General features: G+C 47.3%; 1 pseudogene; it reads right to left on the bottom strand.

The window, feature by feature from the left end:
* Positions 1–254: 254 nt before the first annotated feature.
* LOC106576333 (piggyBac transposable element-derived protein 4-like) lies at positions 255–5,480 on the bottom strand (annotated as a pseudogene).
* Between the last annotated feature and the right edge of the window lie 2,209 nt (positions 5,481–7,689).

The following is a 7,689-nucleotide window of genomic DNA, read 5'->3' as shown; positions in this document are numbered from 1 at the left end:
TAGAGGATGGTTGGGTATTGTCCCCCGATGGAGTTCCCACAGGAGGCGAGCCAGGTCGAATACTGGGAACATTGAAGCAGAAAACCCAGAAAGCAGAGGGGGGATGGAAGAAAGAGAGAGAACCCAGAAAAGGTCAAATCAAGGAAGCAATGGAGAAAGCCGGACTAAAGGAGAGAATAGGACTGGCAATAGTGGAGAAACATAACCCTCCCGTTGTCCTCCCATTCTGCCTACTCCCCGTGTCCCCGGGCGGGTCACCCTGTCCCGTCTCGGCTAAAGGCCCAGAGGGCACAAGTGTGACAGTAGGCGTGCGAACAGCCTTTGCAGATGTATTTCTTACACCTGCAGCACGCCGTGTGTGTCTTGGCGTCCTTTTTGGGCGGGCAGAGCTGACACCTCTTCCTCTTACTCACCACTAGCGGGGCGGCGGCCGGGCCGGCGGCGTGCTCCCGGGCTGGCGGAGGAGCGGCGTCGCGGTCGGCACTCTGCATGACTTTGACGAGCGCGGACGGGGCTTCGGTGCGGGGGAGACGCTGCCTTCTTTGTATCAAGGGCTTGACAAGCGCCTTTCCCAGCTGCTCCAGGAACACCCTCCTCTTGTTCCGCTTCCGAGGCATCCAGTCGGGCTTGATCTCTCGCCATATGACAAAGGCGTTGTAGGAGGACACGTCGAGGATGTTGTGGAAGATGACCAGGGGCCAGCGGGCAGTCATCCGTCTGCAGCTGTAGGTGCCGACCACCTTGTCTAGGTTGTCCACGCCGCCCTTGTTGCGGTTGTAGTCTAGGATGAGGGCCGGCTTCCGGTCGCGGCGATCGCTAACGTCGGCCTCCGTGTGCAGCGTGCTCAGGAGCAGCACGTTCTTATTTCTCTTTGCCAGGTAGGACACCAGAGTGGCGGTGGGCGTGAAGGCGAACCTGGAGGACGAGACCTGTCTGCCCTTTGACTGGAGCAGCGCGGGAGGGAGCTCGGGCTTGTTCTTTCGCACCGTGCCGACCATGGTGAGGTTCCTCTCGAGGAGCCGCTGGCCGAGTTCGTAGGAGGTGAAGAAATTGTCGCAGGTGACGTTGTGACCAGCGGGCAGCCCCTGCGTGAGATCGAGGACGACGCGGGCGCCCTGGTTCTTCTTGGGGGCTCCGCCGGCCGCCTTACCGGTGTAGACTTGCATCTTCCAAGCGTAGCTGGACTTGGCGTCGCAGGCCACCCACGACTTGATGCCGTGTTTGGCCGGCTTGCTGGGGATGTACTGTCGGAAAGGACAGCGCCCTTTTGGGAGAGGGAGAGGAAGGAGATTAGAGGCGGCGGCGGCGGCGGCGTCACTGATGCTGACGCTACCTCTCTATACTACCGCTGGCTCATCAAGCAGCGTCATGCTGCTGATGCTACTGCTGCTGCTGCTGCTGCTGCTGCTGATGATGATGATGATGATGCCGCTGACGCTACCCCTCTATACTACCGCTGGCTCATCATTGGGGGGCGAACGGCGTTTATGTTACACGCCGCCGCTACCTCTCTATACTACACAGATACACAGATACATAGACGGTACCTCTGAACGGGACCAGTTGTTGGTCCACCATCAAGTCAGACCCCGGGTTGAGAGGAAGGAGATTAGCAGCGTCGTGCTGCTGATGCTACTGCTGATGCTACTGCTGCTGCTGATGCTACTGCTGCTGCTGATGCTACTGCTGATGATGCTACTGCTCCTGATGTCGCTACCCCTCTATACTACCGCTGGCTCATCATTGGGGGCGCACGGCGTTTATGTTACACGCCGACGCTGCCGATACTGCTGTTGCTGACGATGATGCTGCTGATGCTACTGCTTCTGATGCCGCTACCCCTCTATACTACCGCTGGCTCATCATTGGGGGCGCACGGCGTTTATGTTACAAGCCGACGCTACCTCTCTATAGTACACGCACAGATACTCACAGCAGATACGCACAGACACACACACACACACACACACACACACACACACACACACACACACACACACACACACACACACACACACACGCACATGGTACCTCTGAACGGGACCAGTTGTTCGTCCACCGTCAAGTCGGACCCCGGGTTGTAGAGGGCTGGCAGCCGCTCCTCCCACAGGTCCCAGACCTCTCTTATGGCCGCCAGTCTGTCGGCGGCGAGTCTCGCGGGTCTCGACCGGCGGTCGTCGAATCGCAGCAGCCTCGAGTACTTGTGAAAGACCTTGAGCGGCATGGTGGCTCGGAACACGGTCCTGCCGCTCTCCGCGTCCCACAGGCTGGCCGCGGCCTCGCCCCGGGACCTGTAGACGCCCGCTAGGATTAGCAGGCCCTAGGTAGGCGCGCAGGTCGACCGAGTCCATGGGTCGCCAGCCGTCGCCGTATTTTCTCACCCCCTGCAGATTGGTCATGTCCACGACGATCCTTTCTATCGCCGGCGTGACAAACAGCCGGAAGGTGGACTCGATGTCGAGCGCACGCGACGCCGCGTAGTCCGTAGGGCCAGGCGTCACCGCGGGGCCGGGGTGGCGGACGGCGCGGGGCAGGTCCGGCCCGCGATAGGCCGCGGAGGACCATTTGATTTTGCCGTTTTTTGACAGCAACGTCTCCCTTCGGGCTTGGACGGCCGCCGCCGCCACCGTGTCCTCTCACTCTGGCTCTGGCTCTCTGTCTCGCTCTCGGGCGGCGGCCGTGTCTCCCTCTCGCTCTCCCTCTCGCTCTTCCTCCTCCTCCTCCTCCGAAGAAGAAGAAGAAGAGGAGCGCGACCGCAAGGCTGAGTCGTTCGCGTCACGTTCGGGGTCGTATTCCTCGCCGTCTTCGTCTTCCGAAACGTCCTCCTCTTCGGAATCGCAAAAGTCTTCTTCGTCTTCTCGGTCGACGCTGGAGGCTATCTGTTCCAGGACCTGAGCCGCGCTGAAATCGGGACCGCGGCGAGGCTAGGAAGTATCACTTCTGTAGTGAATAAGCTCAAAGTTCATACCATTCGCCACCAAAGCTCACGCTGAGGTTGGCTTAGTTCTGTACTTGACGTGTGTCCTTCTAACGTAGAGGCTGCAGACCTCACGTACTGGAACATGTGGTTATCTTTTCGTCAAAGGCTTATATAGTGGAGAGGGGGAAGGATGTGTTTCATCGTTTATAACCCCTGTCTCTTCACAGGGGTGGGCCACTGATCAAGCAGGGCACTTTCCTTATGAAAACCCAATTCTCTCATTTGGAAGCTAAAATTACATTTAATCTCCTAACAAAAAATTTCAATATCAAACATTTCAATTGCATAACAATTCCATGTTACTCTGATAACTAGAGGGTGTATACTTTCTCAGGTACAGTTTATGTCGTCCTGTCATCAGTCATAATGTCTCAGATGACAACCGAACTGACATCCATACTCATTACGTTCCCAAGCATATTTCCAACTGGTTTTATTACCAAAATATGGTTCCTTTTCCCCATTTGTTTGATGTTCCCAGACTCTCTATATTTAACACACGCTATTCAAGTCCTTCAGTAGGGCCAGAAAGAGAGGGGAAGGGAGAAAGGTATTTATGGGGGGGTCATAAACCTTACCCACAGGCCAACGTCATGACAGGGTCGAGACAAATACAGAGAGAAGAAGGTCAGGCGCCCACAGCCAGACTCAGAGGAGGAGGAAGGAAAGGCATGTTCAATCACATAAACCAGTGAGGAAGTTTAAAACTAATGATTTGAGGAAGTACAGTGGAGTTATTATTAGGTTTTGTTTGTAGTTAACTTTTGGGTTTTTGAATCGGTGTAGTATGATGAAATGCTGACCAAGTGGTTATTTTATGGAAAAAGGAGCACTTAGCTCTCTTTGGGAAAAAATCCTAGGGACAGGATATCTTAAAGGGATATACACACATGGCATTTTGGAAGTTTTGTTTTCTGAGTTTGAATCAAGCACGTGAAATTATTTTGATAGGGAATGTTCTGGGAACCTGGGATACAAAATGTAGATAAAGTTCTTAGCTTTCATTTGTCTAATGTAGTAAGAAACACGGTTCTGAAAAGGTGGTATGACTTTTGACCCCTCTGGTGACTTTTCCTTTGTGGTCTGATCAGCCGCAATGAAAAGCCATTTGGATGGTGAATTTAAGGTCATTGGTGATATTGATTTTAAGGAAATTTGTAGAACTGATAATTATGATGGAGTTAAAGTTCTTAGACACAATTGATAATTTGAGCCAATGAGAAGACAGAAGGGTACAATACTTTTTCTTTGTGGAGTAGTTCAGATTAGGCATTTTGATCTGATTATGTTATTTGAATATCTTTTTGATAAGCAGGGGTATTTTTTTTACATTATCTAGATAAGTATTTTCCCTTAGGAAGTCAGCTGTGGTTGTAAGCAGTGTAAGAGATTTAACACAACAAGGCTGTGGAATTGACATAATAGTATTATTATATTTTGTTGTGAATAAGTTTAATAATGGTAGACTTATGTCAACAGGAAATGGATATATGACATTTGTAGGTGATCCAGGATCATTGAGGGTATCGAGATAAAATTAAGTAGATATGCAATATCTAGACAGGTTGATTTTTCAAAAAATTCAGGAGTGCAACAGGGGAGACCGTGAGACATTTAGTCAATAGTGGGAAACAAACCATATTTGATACTGACAGTTATGAGAAAGAGCGACAGACAGATAGAAGGAAGGGCAGATGGAGAAGTCCTCCCCTGCACTGCTAAGACCTTGATGGGTTGGAAGTAGCAGGAGGAGAGCGTAAGCCAGGAAGAGAAGATAAAAGTGACACAAAATAATTAGATAACAGTTAGTGAGTGAAGACCAGCATAGTTAAATTATAAACAGGTGAGGACAGAAATAACACTGGGACAGACAGAAAAGACATAATAACAATAGAAGATAGGAAGATAATTTAGTTTGGTTCGCTTAGTTAGGATATTAATTAATGGAGGGACTATCGGCTCTATTGGCATGTATTTTAGTTTTGATTTTAAGTTTATGTTTGGTCAATTCTCTAAGAAGAGATATGACTATTTACACAGACAAGCACATAGGCATTTAAAACCACACAAAGCAGCACAGATAAATCTTAAATAAGACACTTGACAGAGAATTGTTACAGGGTAGCTAAGGATGAATGCCCCAGGGAGAATTGGACATGTGGAAAATGAAAGGGGGCAATCCTACAAGAGAAGGGCTGACATAAGGATAATTTACTGATCTTACCAAAGACATTGTTTAGATATGCAGCAATATTGATACATGGCTTGAGCCATGTATAAATAGGGGGAGTATAGTAGAGCAGGTGATAGAACAGGTTAGGATAATTACTTAAACAAGAACATATTACTTAAACAAAACATTTTTTTGTAGAATATCCATTCCAACATTTGGAAATGGACTTATTGAACTATTCCGAATTGAGGGGAAGAAGGGGTGTTTAACAATAACAGATAAGTATAGCAAATGGGTAGAAGCGTTCCCAACTTACTTGGTGGACATGATTATGGTAACTAAAATATGAGGTCAAGATATTATCCCTAGAGTTGGTTTACTAGCATCTATCTCTTTAAATGATGGATGACATTTTAGCTAATCAGGTAGAGCCTATAGAATGCCAGAGTTAGGGAGAATAGAGATACCAGAACAGGTAGACATAGAAGTTGAAGAAATACTAACAGAACACATGAGAAGACTGTTTGTTAACCAAACCCATATGTCCAAGATTTTGTGTCCAACAGGTGAATTACAGGAGAAGGTGATTCACTCAGTACAACCAGGAGACTGGGTGTGGATCCAGTCCCTGAGGAGAAAAGACGGGAAGTAGCCCCGTTGGGAAGGCCCATACCAGGTTCTGTTAAACCATTGCCTTTGCCATTAGAAAAGCTGAGAGAGTCACTTGGGTCCACGTTATCCACTGCAAGAAGGTATGTACACATATGAGCACTGCTGATCACACACAGTTAGGAGAATAACATTTACATTTACATTTTAGTCATTTAGTAGACGCTCTTATCCAGAGCGACTTACAGTAGTGAATGCATACATTTCATTCCATACATTTTATTTTATATATATATATTATTATTTTTTTTTTTCTGTGCTAACCGAGTACCGAGTACCAACAGGGTCCGGGGGCTACCTCCTTAACGAAGATTTCCTATCCCGACCGTTCATCACTGTGTGTGCTCCTAGAGGTGTGAGTATGGGGTGGTACCTAGCAGAGAGACTAAGGGCAGGAGAGGGTTGGCGGTTTTTGGGAAGAGTAGAGACTCTGAGCTGCATCATAGTTTTGGTAACCTTTCTGATACATTCAGATCCACCACCTTCCGGTACTAATCACATGATACCGTTGTCATTGAAAAGAAGTAAAATAAACTATATAATACACTGATGAGTGACATACAGAATAAGGAATCAAAGAAGATCAAGATTTAGAATTTAAGGTAAACATTAAACAATTTCCTGGGGAAGCAGACAACTGTAAAGGAATTGGGGTTGGCCAGATTGAAGTACTCGGCCAACCCACCTCGGTTCACTTAAATTCCTGACGAGCACCAGTGTTATAGATACAAGAATGTCACCGAGAACTAAGATGATTGTAATGGCTGAAAGGTAATCGTTAATGTGACTGACTTAGGTTTGAAAGCACAGGAGAAAATTCTTAACCTCATAGCACCTATAACTGATATAGGGTGGGCTAGTACTAGCAAAGGACGCATACGACAGAAATTACCACAAAGGGTGGCTAGGAACTTGCGCCCTGGGGTTATTGGTCCAACCAGATCGAATTAGTCATCAGAGGCCAGTTATAGGAGGCTAAAGTAGGCACAGGAGGAGTTTTGACCAGGATGGGAGTAGCTTTGTCTAGATGGATGCTATTGGCATCCTCAGGGAAGTTCCAGATGAATACAAAGCTATGAATCAAATATGTGAAGGCTTTAACACTACATTATTTTGGTAGTTGACAATAAATAAAAATGTGGATTGGATTAATGACATCTTTTATAATCAACAGAGATTCATGAATGAAACCGGGGATGCAGTAAAGAGGTTCTCTGACCAATTATCCGCCACCTCCCTCATGACCTGGTAAAATAGACTGACTCTCGATATGTTACTGACAAAAGAGGATGGTGTAGGTAGAATGATTAGGTTCATTGCTGTACGTACATTCCTGATAACACAGCTCATGTTTGGGAAATGGAAAAGTGTTGTAAGAACTGTATTATGGGCTGCTTTCACCTGTATGAGGTTTAATCACCAGAACTCTAGGGAGATCGATAACGGAGCAGATGGTGAGATACGGAACGAGTCAAAGTTCAGACCAGTGGGACGACAAATACCTTCCGCCGAGCCTGGTGGAGGATTCATTCAATTATGAGGAGCCCATGTTAGATGAGACCATCTTTAGAGTTTCCTGAATTAGTTTGATTTTGTGTGAAATTTCTGAATCCAATAAAAATAGATGTGTTATAATGTATGTGAAATATTTAGCCCTACTGGGACTTGACAAGCTATCTGCTGAAATGAAGGGTGTAGCGAGGGTAGACAAGTGGAATTGGCTGAATATATTTTTTGGCAAGTATACAGCTATGGTGGTTACTGGAGTTCTGACCCTAGTGCTTGTGTTCCTATTATTGATATGTTGTGCTGCTTGTATAATCCCTTGCTTAAGAAAGTCTTTCACAGATGTTGTCAGAGCAACCGG

This window comes from Salmo salar, chromosome ssa17 (assembly GCF_905237065.1).
Source record: "Salmo salar chromosome ssa17, Ssal_v3.1, whole genome shotgun sequence".
NCBI lineage: Eukaryota > Metazoa > Chordata > Actinopteri > Salmoniformes > Salmonidae > Salmo > Salmo salar.
Note: the sequence above shows the minus strand (reverse complement) of the source record. Positions and strands in the feature narration are given on the sequence as shown.